Source organism: Salvelinus fontinalis, chromosome 35, assembly GCF_029448725.1.
Source record: "Salvelinus fontinalis isolate EN_2023a chromosome 35, ASM2944872v1, whole genome shotgun sequence".
Lineage (NCBI taxonomy): Eukaryota > Metazoa > Chordata > Actinopteri > Salmoniformes > Salmonidae > Salvelinus > Salvelinus fontinalis.
Window position 1 is genome coordinate 7,836,023 of NC_074699.1, and position 14,190 is coordinate 7,850,212.

Below are 14,190 nucleotides of genomic sequence, written 5' to 3' on the forward strand. Positions count from 1 at the left end.
TGACCGATTGCGACAGAACCTCCTCCCAGTGTCCCTGCCGGCCATCCCTCTCTCGCCGGTCCCCACCAGGGGTGTCCAAAAGTTCCCGCTCCGGAAGGCCGGTCACAGAAACTCAGCAAACAGTTAGCCTCATGGTGGGCATTCTGTCTGTAGCCCAGACCTTTTTTCTCCTAACCTGCAGGTTGAGGGTGTTGTTGACAGGGATGTGAGCTGGTATTTTCCAGGGTCAATGTGGATACAGTATCTTGACCAAGGTACACAAGGGTGTAGGCACTGCTATGCCTGGAGGTTTATTAATACCCACATTAGCAAGTTGTTGTCCTAGTGCAGCTAGTGGCCCTTGAGCAGGGATTAAAATTATAATTTTACTCTGTCTTTACCAACTGTTTTTATCAGATAACTGTCCTACTCTAGTTAGGCGTCTATGGTACTGTGACGTGAAAAATAAATATTGCCACGTGATTCTATTATTGATTGATCAGAGTTCAACATCAAATGTCAGACCATTGGACAAAGAGGAATAACAATCCATGATTTAAGAGAATGAGCCACATCAGATTATCGTCATCTCATTTGTTTTGGTTGGGGGACTGTTTGAAATGGATAGAAATTCTTATCAACCGATAACATAACATGTTATATTTCTTCCATATATTACAGCCTAGTGATGTGTTGTTCTCAAATGGAGATATATTTTTCAACCCATGTTTCAAGTTTGTTAATTTGCTTGTCAAATTAGGTTAAATTTTTTCTTCCATTTAACCTTCATTTTACCATAAAGTCTACGGATGCTTGTTCCTGCTTTTCAAAAATAGATCTAGACGACTGATCTGTTCAATGAATTGAGGATATACCAACCGTGCCAGTGAATGTGTATGCCAGATCACAGGAGGTTTGTGGCACCTTAATTGGGGAGGACGGGCTCCAAAAGGTATTTCCCCTACAAACACAGACACACAAATAATCTAATGAAGCTAACCTCACCATTATGATGAATCTCCACAGTAAATTGCTAGTATCTATGTTAGCGTTGGCTACTGCTCATTGCCTGTGATTTCTCATTCTACTTATTAATGTCAGACTTCCGCTGTCCATCACACCTGAGCTTAATTTTCCTGTTCCACTATACATGAGTCAAGGTTGTAATTTGTGGGGTGGAACAGGGGAGACATCAATATTTAAACAGTTACATTTGTCACCCCCACATTCAAGTACATTTTTTAAAGATATATGTAACAGGGTTAAGTTCAATTAGAATAAAGTCACTCAATTTAAGAAGTGATTTTTATTTGAAATTCAGAAATGTTTATATAATAGCTTTTCCTTTTCAGTTTATAGCGAAATCATGGAACATGAAGGTGCATAAAGATGTTGCAATACAGAAAAGTATTGTAATGTATTTACAACAACAATTATTTGAAGTGGCTTCCTCTTCTCGTCTCTTTCCTAGTAACCATTTAGGTACACTTTACTCTAAATGATCCATATACCGGTGTATTCTTAATGGCATAACTACAATAATAACATTATATTGCTATAATTATATAGCACTCAACTCCATTATTACGCAATGAAAATGATGGTGTGTTTCAGGTCAAATGAGTGCATAGCGAATCAATTAGGCCCCTAAACCTAGACAGTGTTCTACGTGATAATCCAAAAACATGGGAGAGCCCTTGCAATCTCTCATATTTGTGACCCGTTTCAGGAAGCTAGGCGTATGCCGCACGTCACAACTTCACAGGAGAGGCATTTGAGCAGCACCTAATGCCTTCTGGAACATGTGAACTTTCATGTGCCCTAATAAAAAAAAGTGTATGCCGTCTATAAATAGAACAACATTGTTAATTTACGAGCTTAGTTCATTTAGCCACGGAAAAAGACAGGAACCTTCTCATTAGCCAGGATTAACTGCGATAATGGATGGGTTGGACATGCCGAGAGATGAGTTTGGATTGGTCTACCATGTAGCATGCTTCTGACTATAACATGAGCTTCTCAGTATGTGTAGATAATCCTTGCTACCACAGATTTTTTTTTAAGTTATGGAGAACTGCAAAAGTGTTGCTACTACTCTCAACAACATTGCTGCCCTGAATTTAGTAGGTGCTATCAACAAAGTTCAGTGGGAAAAAGTTTGTTCTTATCTGACTTGCCTAGTTAAATAAAGGTTGATTTAAAAATACAATAAAAGCAGAGTATGATAGCTAAGGAAATGGAGATAATTCTGGCATTTGATTGCAAATGTGAAGGGTGTCAAAAAGAGAACACAGAAGGCTGTTGTATAAAACACCTGACTCCGGATTACATCTTAAAACTAAGGGCAACCATGTCATCTGTGACAGACAGGGAGAAGCGTCCGTTCATGTATACGGGTAAGAGTCTAGCTAGCTACATTTTCAGATATTATACATTTCTAATAGTGTCAGAAAGTTGTTTTCATTGCAAGTTAAAGCGTACTGTTAGCTAGCTAGCTAACGTTAGCTGGCTGGCTCGCTAGCAAACATTACGTGTATGATCTGTGTAGTAATATTATTTGTATCTCAGAAACCCATTTGCATTGCTAGTTATAGCCTAATGTTAGCTAGCTGCTAACATTGAACCTAGTTGGTTAGCTTTACCTACTTCCCAGGTTGAACAAACATCTAGCCTGATTCCGGCATGCCAGATCTAAAACTGCTGGCCCGGGTCTGGCAGCTGGATCCGTCCCGAGTTCAAAATGAATGATGGTACAGACTAGGCCTGAGTCATTCGGCGGCCAGATCGGACATCCTGAACTGAGCCAAAGCTGCCATTTTAGGGCCATAAACGACCCAGCAATGGCCCAAATCCACTCGATTCTACTGCCCAGTATTCATGGATACAGCTCTCAGATGATAAACATATGGTCCGTGCTACTTAGAATACTTTGGACGTCCCCACCCCATTGAAGTTGACATATAAAATGGTTAAGGGATTTGGTTATGTGTAAGGTTTGGGTAAGGGTTAAGGTTAAGGTTATGGTTTATGGAATTTCCAAGGATCCCAGATAAGCCTCACCATAAACATATTGTTGAATTTGCGATTTCCAACTTGTTGTGTAATGTTCATGCCCAATCGGCGATGAGCACTGATACATTTTTTCTATAATGTCTCTGAGACATTATAGAAAAAATGTATCAGTGCTCATCGCCTTCAGCATAGGTAGCAGATTATCAAACGGAAGATATAGACCTACGTTTTTAGAAAAAAACATTATTCTACATCCTAGGCTATAACAACACAGTCCAATGAGGAATTTATTATTGTTAGTACATAATTGTCTAGGCTGTAAACTGCAGTGATGTAGGCTCATTTGAATAACCCCTCAAACGTCCTTTTGAGTTTCATGCCGAAATAAAGCCCTGATTATACAACCATTTGGGATCAGTTATGGATTATTTCTCAACAGTTTACAAGATACAGAAAATTACATTAGGCCACTCATATGGTGTATTTTGTCAGGATGCATTGGCATTTACAGATAGCCGGTTTTTCAATGGTAGGCCTATGACACTGTCGTGGATCATGTATGCCAAGTCGTCCTATAATTAACATGGCCACCAGCAAATGCCTAAAAATCACTAATGCCATTATATTAAGTCAGGATTGGCCGAATGACTGACATAGAATAGTGTGAGTGGGGTTCCTAAAAGAACATCTGTAGTAAAATCTCATTCATTTATAGCATAGATTCTCTAGGGTCCTTCTCCATCTAAGTGTCACACCCTGATCTGTTTCACCTGTTTTTGTCCTTGTCTCCACCCCCCTCCAGGTGTCGCCCATTTGCCCCCATTATCCCCTGTGTATGTATGCCTGTGTTCTCTGTTCGTCTGTTGCCAGTTCGTCTTGTCTCGTCAAGTCTACCAGCGTTTTTCCCATACTCCTGTTTTCGCTCTAGTCCCTGTTTTCTTGTTTTCCCGGTTATGACCATTCTGCCTGCCCTGACCCTGAGCCTGCCTGCCATTTTGTACCTTGTGACACTGCCCTGGATTACTGACCTCTGCCTGCCCTGACCCTGAGCCTGCCTGCCATTTTGTACCTTGTGACACTGCCCTGGATTACTGACCTCTGCCTGCATTGACCCTGAGCCTGCCTGCCGTTCTGTACCATGTCACAACACCCTGGATTACTGACCTCTGCCTGCCCTGACCCTGAGCCTGCCTGCCGTTCTGTACCTTATGGACTCTGCTCTGTATTACTGACTTCTGCCTGCCCTTGACCTGTCGTTTCCCTGCCCCCTGTTTTTGTAATAAACTTTTGTTACTTCAAACTGTCTGCATCTGGGTCTTATCCTGAGGTCTGATACTAATAGCCTAATAGGCCAAAATGTTCCTTGCAAATGACCTGGCATATTCGAGGTGAAATGATTACATTAATTCGTTTTTTTATTCTTCCATCACCTGCCAAATAAAAACCTCATATGGCCCTACTTGTGAAAAAGTTAATCGGAACAGATATGCTGAAGTGGACTCGGTCCGAGTACCATTAGCCGGAACCCATAGTAATATGATTTTGCCAGACTTAGGAAAAGCTCGGCCCATATGAAGCCCCCCGAGTCCGAGTCGATGCCGAGTACCCAGAGACTCAAACGGAATAGACACAAACCCACCGTTTTTACTGGGCTTCAGATTCATATTACTGCGTTTCATGCATCGTGGTTAGCTACGACAATCGGTTTGTTATGCTAGTACTGCATGACTTGGGATTATGGTGCATTGTATAGATAGCTAACTAATTTACATGTCTAAATTCATATTGATGTCTATTTTCTGTAATTTCTGTAATTCAGGGCTCATCTGTAAAAGAGACCTTGGTCTCAGTATAACTGCCTGATAAAATAAAGTTGTATTTTTATATATAAATGGAAAGCAGACACACGTCTTTCACTGACCCGTGTAAAGACAGACTGACAGGGATGTGTACAATTCATTTTAATTTCTCTTAAGATATTATAAATTTCTAATTTTGTCAAACTTGTTTTAATTTCAAGTTAAAGCGTACTGTTAGCCAGCTTCGTGTATGATCTGTGTAGTAATATTATTCGTATCTCAGAAATCCATTTACATTGCTAGTTATAGCCAAATGTTAGCTAGCTAGATAACATTGAACCTAGTTGGTTAGCTTTAGCTACCTGCAGATTCATACTGCAGCATTTTATGCATGTTGGCTAGATATGACAATCGGTTTGTATTGCTAGAATATTATTGGTTGGTATTATGGACCCAGGCACGTGTCTTTCACTGACCTGTGTAAAGAAAGACAAAGGGATGTGACAATTCATTTTCATTTCTCTGTTATTTTGTTGTTGTTTGCAGATTCACTATCCTTCTGACCCTATGCAGCCAGGTCTCATCTACTTTTTAACAAGAACAAGATTGTGCTCTGGTATTGTGCCTGGCGGACCATGCACAAGCTCCACCACAGTCTGGAGCTTCACTTCCTGATCACACCAAGTTTGCCCCTGACTGGTTCTTCGGCCTCATCAAGCAGCGCTTCCGAAAGACCAGAGTGAACACTTTGTCTGAGATTGCTGGTGTTGTGAAGGACAGCACTGTGACAGGGGTCAACATCCCACAGCTGGTTGGACTGGAGGATGGTACGGTGCTGGTGGAAAGCTATGGCTGGCAACAACACCTGACTCCGTACCTCAGGCCACTGCCACAGATCAAGCAGTACCAGCACTTATGGTAAATATCATTTTCATTACATTGTATGAGGTTATTCTTATTATCTAAACTAGGGAGGTGAATTGATGTTATGCAAGGTTGTAATGTCTTCCACATTTGTTTTGTCTATTTTCATGTTTTACAGCTTCAATGCTCTGGTGCCTGGTGTTGATGTTGCCAACGAGTGTTCAAATCATATAAAAATTTAGTTGTCACATACATGTGATTAGCAGATGTTGTTGCTGGTATAGAGAAACGGTTGTGTTTCTAGCTCTAACAGTTCAGTAATATCTAACAAGTAATATCTGACAATTTCCCAACAATACACACAAATCTGAAGTAAAGGAATGGAATTAAGAATATATAAATACTTGGACAAGCAACATCAGTGCGGCATAGACTAAGATACAATAGAATACAGTATATACATATGTGATGAGTAATGCAAAATATGTAAACATTATTAAAGTGACTAGTGTTCCATCATTAAAGTGGCCAGTGATTTCAAGTCTATATATATATATAGGACAGCAGCCTCTAATGTGTTAGTGATGGCTATTTAACAATCTGATGGCCTTGATTCAGTCAGGACCAGGTTTCAGCTGCCTCGCAATGCTGACGTCCTTCCTCCCATAAATTGTCTCACTGTACAACCACCACCTGGACTGGACACAACTAGACAAACATATATTTTTGAGAAGATCAGGGAGTTTTGAGACGAAGAGGGCATGGACGTCACATGCCCTGCACCAAAGTCAAGGGCAGGACCGAAACAAGCTCTCCGAATACAGATTCCCTTGTTCATGCATAGGGCAGACGGACCAGCCCATCACTCGAGGCGCGTTTCCAGTCATCCGGACTATCTCCAATGCCTCTATACACATTCACATGACTCTCTCCTAACACACACACACACACACACACACACAAACACAAACACACACACACACACACACACCATAAGTTTATGCTACTAATAATGTTTTTATCCTGCTGCTCAGCCCCTTTACCCCTGATTGTATGCATATACCTACCTCATCTATCACCGCTATCACTGATATCATTATTGATATTGTTTGTATTCACCCCCTTTGCTATGAAGCCCCTAAATAAGATCTGGTGCAACCAATTACCTTCAGAAGTCACATAATTAGTTAAATATAGTCCACCTAAGTGTCACATGATCTGTTACATGATCTCAGTATATATACACCTGTTCTGAAAGGCCCCAGAATCAGCAACACCACTAAGCAAGGGGCACCACCAAGCAAGCAGCACCATGAAGACCAAGGAGCTCTCCAAACAGGTCAGGGACAAAGTTGTGGAGAAGTACAGATCAGGGCTGGGTTATAAAAAAATATCCGAAACTTTGAACATCCCAAAGAGCACAATTAAATCCATTATTAAAAATTGGAAAGAATATGGCACCACAACAAACCTGCCAAGAGAGGGCTGCCCACCAAAACTCACAGACCAGGCAAGGAGGGCATTAATCAGAGAAGAAACAAAGATACCAAAGATAACCCTGAAGGAGCTGCAAAGCTCCACAGCGGAGATTGGAGTATCTGACCATAGGACCACTTTAAGCCGTACACTCCACAGAGCTGGGCTTTACGGAAGAGTGGCCAGAAAAAAGCTATTTCTTAAAGAAAAAAATAAGCCAACACATTTGGTGTTCGCCAAAAGGCACGTGGGAGACTCCCCCAAACATATGGAAGAAGGTACTCTGGTCAGATGCGACTAAAATTGAGCTTTTTGTGAGTATAACAGAACTCATATGGCAGGCAAAAACCTGAGAAAAAATCCAAACAGGAAGTGAGATTTCTGAGGCTGGTCGATGTTCAACTCATCGCCTATTCAAATCCCTGTAAGATATGGATCTGTTAGCACTTCCTACGCCTTCCACTAGATGTCAACAGTCTGTAGAACGTTGAATGAAGCCTCTACTGTGATGTGGGACCGGATGGTAGGTGTTTCAGTCAGTGGTCTGGCAGAGTGCCAGTTCTTGGTCACGCGCATTCCAAATTATATCGCCTTGCGTTCCATTATTTCTGTAGACACAAAGGAATTCTCTGGTTGGAACGTTATTGGATATTTATGATAACAACATCCTGAAGATTGATTCTCTACTTAGTTTGACCAGGTTATTCGACCTGTAATATAACTTTTTGAAGTTTTCGTCCGAGTTCGCCTGAATCTGCGCGAGCGTTTGGACATGTGTACTAAACGTGCTAGCTACTTGGAGATAAGTAATGGACATTATTGAACAAAACAACGATTTATTGTGGAACTAGGATTCCTGGGAGTGCATTCTGATGAAGATCATCAAAGGTAAGGGAATATTTATGATGTAATTTTGTATTTCTGTTGACAACAACATGGCGGAGAAATGTTGTTATATCTGAGCGCCGTCTCAGATTATTGCATGGTGTGCTTTTTCCGTAAAGTTTTGTTGAAATCTGACACAGTGGTTGCATTAAGAACAAGTGTATCTTTAATTCTATGTAAAACATGTATCTTTCATCAAAGTTTATGATGAGTATTTCTGTTATTTGACTTGGCTCTCTGCAATTTCTCCGGATATTTTGGAGGCATTTCTGAACATGGCGCCAATGTAAACCGAGATTTGTGGCTATAAATATGCACAGTATCGAACAAAACATACATGTATTGTGTAACATGATGTCCTATGAGTGTCATCTGATGAAGACCATCAAAGGTTAGTGATTAATTTTATCTCTTTCTGCTTTTTGTGACTCCTATCTTTGGCTGGGAAAATGGCTGTGTTTTTCCGTGGCTATGTACTGACCTAACATAATCGTTTGGTGTGCTTTCACCGAAAAGTCTATTTGAAATCAGACATGTTGGCTGGATTCACAACATGTGTAGCTTTAATTTGGTATCTTTCATGTGTGATTTAATGAAAGATTCATTTTTATAGTATTTTATTTGAATTTGGCGCGCTCCATTTTCTCTAGCTTTTGGCCAAGTGAGAGTAGCGTCCCGCCTAAACTCAGATTTTTGGTTATAAATATGAAGTTTACAGAACAAAACATTCATGTATTGTGTAACATGAAGTCCTATGAGTGTCATCTGATGAAGATCATCAAAGGTTAGTGATTAATTTGAACTCTTCTGCTTTTTGTTACTCCTCTCTTTGGCTGGAAAAATGGCTGTGTTTTTCTGTGGCTATGTACTGAGCTAACATAATCGCAAGGTGTGCTTTTGCCGTAAGTCCTTTTTGAAATCAGACACTTTGGCTGGATTAATGAGAAGTTTATCTTTAAAATGGTGTATAATACTTGTATGTTTGAGGAATTTTAATTATGACGCTACCGTCCCACATATCCCAGAGAAGTTAAACAAGCGTCAGTATAGAGACAAAGTATAGTCGCAATTCAATGGCTCAGACATGAGAGGTATGTGGCAGGGTCTACAGTCAATCACGGACTATAAAAGGAAAACCAGCTCCGTCGCGGACCAGGATGTCTTGCTCCCAGACAGACTAAACAACTTCTTTGCTCACTTTGAGGACACTACAGTGCCACTGACACGGCCCGCTACCAAAACCTGCGGGCTCTCCTTCACTGCAGCCGACGTGAGCAAAACATTTAAACGTGTCAACCCTCGCAAGGCTGCAGGTCCAGACGGCATCCCCAGCCGCGTCCTCAGAGCATGCGCAGACCAGGTGGCTGGTGTGTTTACGGACATATTCAATCAATCCTTATCCCAGTCTGCTGTCCCCACATGCTTCAAGAGGGCCACCATTGTTCTTGTTCCCAAGAAAGCTAACTGAGCTAAATGACTACCGCCACGTAGCACTCACTTCCGTCATCATGAAGTGCTTTGAGAGACTAGTCAAGGACCATATCACCTCCACCCTACCTGACACCCTAGACCCACTCCAATTTGCTTACCGCCCCAACAGGTCCACAGACGACGCAATCGCAATGACACTGCACACTGCCCTAACCCATCTGGACAAGAGGAATACCTATGTTAGAATGCTGTTCATCGACGACAGCTCAGCATTTAACACCATAGTACCCTCCAAACTCGTCATCAAGCTAGAGACCCTGGGTCTCGACCCCGCCCTGTGCAACTGGGTCCTGGACTTCGTGACGGCCGCCCCCAGGTGGTGAGGGTAGGTAACAACATCTCCACCCCGCTGATCCTCAACACTGGGGCCCCACAAGGGTGCGTTCTCAACCCTCTCCTGTACTCCCTGTTCACCCACGACTGCGTGGCCATGCACGCCTCCAACTCAATCATCAAGTTTGCAGACGACACTACAGTGGTAGGCTTGATTACCAACGACGACGAGATGGCCTACAGGGAGGAGGTGAGGGCCCTCGGAGTGTGGTATCAGGAAAATAACCTCACACTCAACGTCAACAAAACAAAGGAGATGATCGTGGACTTCAGGAAACAGCAGAGGGAGCACCCCCCTATCCACATCGATGGGACAGTAGTGGAGAGGGTAGAAAGTTTTAAGTTCCTCGGCGTACACATCATGGACAAACTGAAATGATCCACCCACACACACAGCATGGTGAAGAAGGCGCAGCAGCGCCTCTTCAACCTCAGGAGGCTGAAGAAATTTGGCTTGTCACCATAAACACTCACAAACTTTTACAGATGCACAATCGAGAGCATCCTGTCAGGCTGTATCACCGACTGGTACGGCAACTGCTCCGTCCTCAACCGCAAGGCTCTCCAGAGGGTAGTGTGGTCTGCACAATGCATCACCGGGGGCAAACTACCTGCCCTCCAGGACACCTACACCACCCGATGTCACAGGAAGGCCAAAAATATCATCAAGGACAACAACCACCCGAGCCACTGCCTGTTCACCCCGCTATCATCCAGAAGGCAAGGTCAGTACAGGTGCATCAAAGCAGGGACCGAGAGACTGAAAAACAGCTTCTATCTCAAGGCCATCAGACTGTTAAACAGCCATCACTAACCTTGAGTGGCTGCTGCCAACATACTGACTCCAATCTTTTTTTTAACCCCCACCCCTTGTCTACAAGCACACCCCCCTCTTCCCCTTGTGTTACCATCTCCTGCCCTCCCTCCCTTCCAAAGAGTGCAAACAGCGCCTGGCCGATTGCCACCGCACATCCTCCCAGTGTCCCTGCCGGCCCTCCCTCTCTGGCCCCCACCAGGGGTGTCCAAAAGTTCCCGCTCCGGAAGGCCGGTCACAGAAACTCAGCAAACAATTAGACTCATGGTGGGCATTCTGTCTGTAGCCCAGACCTAATACCCACATTAGCAAGTTGTTGTCCTAGTGCAGCTAGTGGCCCTTGAGCAGGGATTAAAATTATAATTTTACTCTGTCTTTACCAACCATTGTTTTTATCAGATAACTGTCCTACTCTAGTTAGACCCCTATGGTACTGTGACGTGAAAAATAAATATTGCCACGTGATTCTATTATTGATTGATCAGAGTTCAACATCAAATGTCAGACCATTGGACAAAGAGGAATAACAATCCATGATTTATGAAAATGAGCCACATCAGATTATCAGATTATCGTCATCTCATTTGTTTTGGTTGGGGGACTGTTTGAAATGGATATAAAACCTATAACATAACATTATATATTTCTTCCATATATTACAGCCTAGTGATGTGTTCTCACATGGAGATATATTTTTCAACCCACGTTTCAAGTTTGTTCATTTGCTTGTCAAATTAGATTTACATTTTTTATTTGGTTGTTTACTACACTACTTTACTTACTGTCACATCTACTCCCCCTCCCCGGCGCTCAACGCAGTTTACTAATCACTAAGTCACAAGGTCTGACTACTATCAATACACACACACCTGGCACCTTCGTTAAGTGCACCTGCATCTCATCATGAGACACACCTGGACTCCATTACTTCACAGAACTCCCTTAGTCAGTTCCCTTCTCCAGGCAGAACTTTGTGTTTCATGTCTCGACGCTACTCTTGTCTTGTATCATTCCATGTTCATTATATTATTAAACTCGCCACCTGCTTCTCGACTTCCCAGAGTCTACGTTACACTCACTCTGTTTAACATATGGCCTCACACGTTAGTCCTTAAAAAGATAGGTGAGGCTAAGGCTTAAGAGGGTGTGAACAATGCTGAATGAGTGTAGACTAAGAAGAGCTCTCCAGTAGGTGTACCAAAACATTTTCTCAAAAGTGGAGTTACAAGTTTATCAACTGCAGTGTATAATATTGCATTTTGTAGCTCTGAGTCTATACTTTATCCAATGTAAAAAACACAATTTGAAATTTTGCTACGTTACACTGAATCGAGGCAGTCGGTCACATTTGTACTTCCCAAATACATTTTTTGACCTTGTGACTTAGAAAGGCATCTTGTGAGCCGCATTGAAGACAGTGTTTGAAAACGCAACAGGGCCACACAAAGTGCATTTGACTGTGAGCCATATTTGTCTCCCTCCTTAAGGAATGTGATCGATGACATTGAGTCTTTGAGATGGCACAGTTACCCATTTCAATCACACGGCTGGGAAGTGTGGAGTGTGAATAATTGGGAATATCTATTAAAAGATCAATGGCAAGCCTGCTAGTGCCACATGTATGGTGTTCCCGAGGAGTTTGTTGAACTTGTGATGAGGAGGGCGGAATCTGTCTCGTGGTTTACCAGTAACACTGCACTCTGTGTCAGCCTCAGCGCAATCAATGGATGTATTGTCAAATACTTATCAAGGCCCCCAGATAGCACCTCGTTTCTCTTTTAAACAGATAAAATGATGGTAATGGGAAATGTGCTCTCCTGAGCATCTTAAATATCTGCCATGTAAATGAAGAGATGCCGAGTATACTTAAGGATTTGGATATGGATAATAGATGTGATGAGCCTGGCACTCTTGTTAAGTTGTGTGGCATTTTGGTGTCTTTGAATATTGTGTTAACATCTCGATCTTGAGGAATTACGCTCAAATATTTGTTATAGACTAATAATATAATATTTGAGTTTGTGACCCCTTACTGAGCCACAAATTACTTATATATCTACAGGAACTGCTGTGTACCATGGACACATTACTGGACATTTTTACTACAGTAGCTGAAAATATCAAAATTCATGCATATCTTTTAGTTGAATGGCGCAAAGGACAAACCTTTCCCTGCTCCCTAAATGAACTCTTGGTTGGGGCCTCCGGCATCCCACTCTGAAACATCTTATCCACTTTCTGTAAAGGAGATAGACACACACATTTCAATGGTATTTCATGAGATAGTCGTGAGAAGTTGTTACAAGAAGATGTACTGAGTAAGATGGTAGGAATGTGAGGACCAGGGAATGGAGAATGAAGTCAAGATGTGGAGGATGAAAAGGAGGAGGACGAAAGATATCTGGGGATACCAGGGTATTTGATCTGGAGTCTAGGATCATGTTCAATATATCTAGGGCAGTGGTCATTCACCTTTTCTCAGTCAACATTGCTTTACTAGCTTCACGAATCAAAATACAAGCCAAATACAAGCGATCTTCCACTCAGAATTTTTAAAAGGTAAAAATGTTACCTTTTAAAAGTGTAGGAATGAGGTTTGTGCAATAGGTCTAATCCATTATCACAGTATATTGACTATGCTTGCCAATGCTGTTCTTCTCAGACCACAATTAGATTTCAAAACTCGATGATACTGTATATGATAATACGGGTAATATATCAATTGTTGTGTTACTTGAGGCACAGCTGAGAATACATTGAAATAATTAGCTTTTAGACTGAAGGTACCTGTAGCTGTTTGTTTTGAAAACCCCTCCACTGAGACTGACAGAGTCCACAAGACACAGAACTCTGTGGCTTTTTGCAAAACAGTAAATGCCTTTTTCAAAATGTAGATGCCTTCTCAAAAAATAAATACATGAATCAAAACTATATTTTAGCGTCGAAATTGCAAATACATTCATCAAAAGAACACGACTGCCTGCAAAATATAATTATCCAACAATACTTATCTCTTGAGTCCAAGCAGACAAAACAAAAAGATAGTCACTGTTTGAAAAATCCCAGTAGATCAATACATTTTCTTTACAGTCACTACATCATGATGACTACAACTATCAAAAGGTACAGAATTATGGGCAATTACTATTCTTTTATGCATACAGTATTTCACTGAACAATTTCATACACATCAAATCAAATATGATTCATGATAAAACATTCAATATAAAAAAAGCACAGTGTGCAGGATTCATTCATCGGTATCATCACAATCCAATTCAATCTATTCAATAGAAAGGTTTGTTTAGACTTTCAATTGGTGCAAAGAAACACAATCCACAATAGAATAAAGGAAAGTTGAATACAATGGAGGAACACAACTGATATGCATGTACTGTATATGTCTAAATCCACACCAAAGCAAAGCTCTATAATGGAAGGTCACAATGTTGGAGATGATCATTTAGGAGTAACCCAACTTTATTCTCTGCATCTCTGCATGTGCGCAATAATGCAAAATAAAAAAAATTAGACCAG

At 41.6% G+C, this 14,190-nt stretch overlaps 1 long non-coding RNA gene across 1 annotated transcript; it reads left to right on the top strand.

The window, feature by feature from the left end:
* Positions 1–506: 506 nt before the first annotated feature.
* Positions 507–6,173, top strand: LOC129834304 (uncharacterized). Its single transcript, XR_008756236.1, has 3 exons — positions 507–931; positions 5,337–5,708; positions 5,833–6,173. It is a non-coding gene; the product is annotated as an uncharacterized LOC129834304 (long non-coding RNA).
* Positions 6,174–14,190: the final 8,017 nt, after the last annotated feature.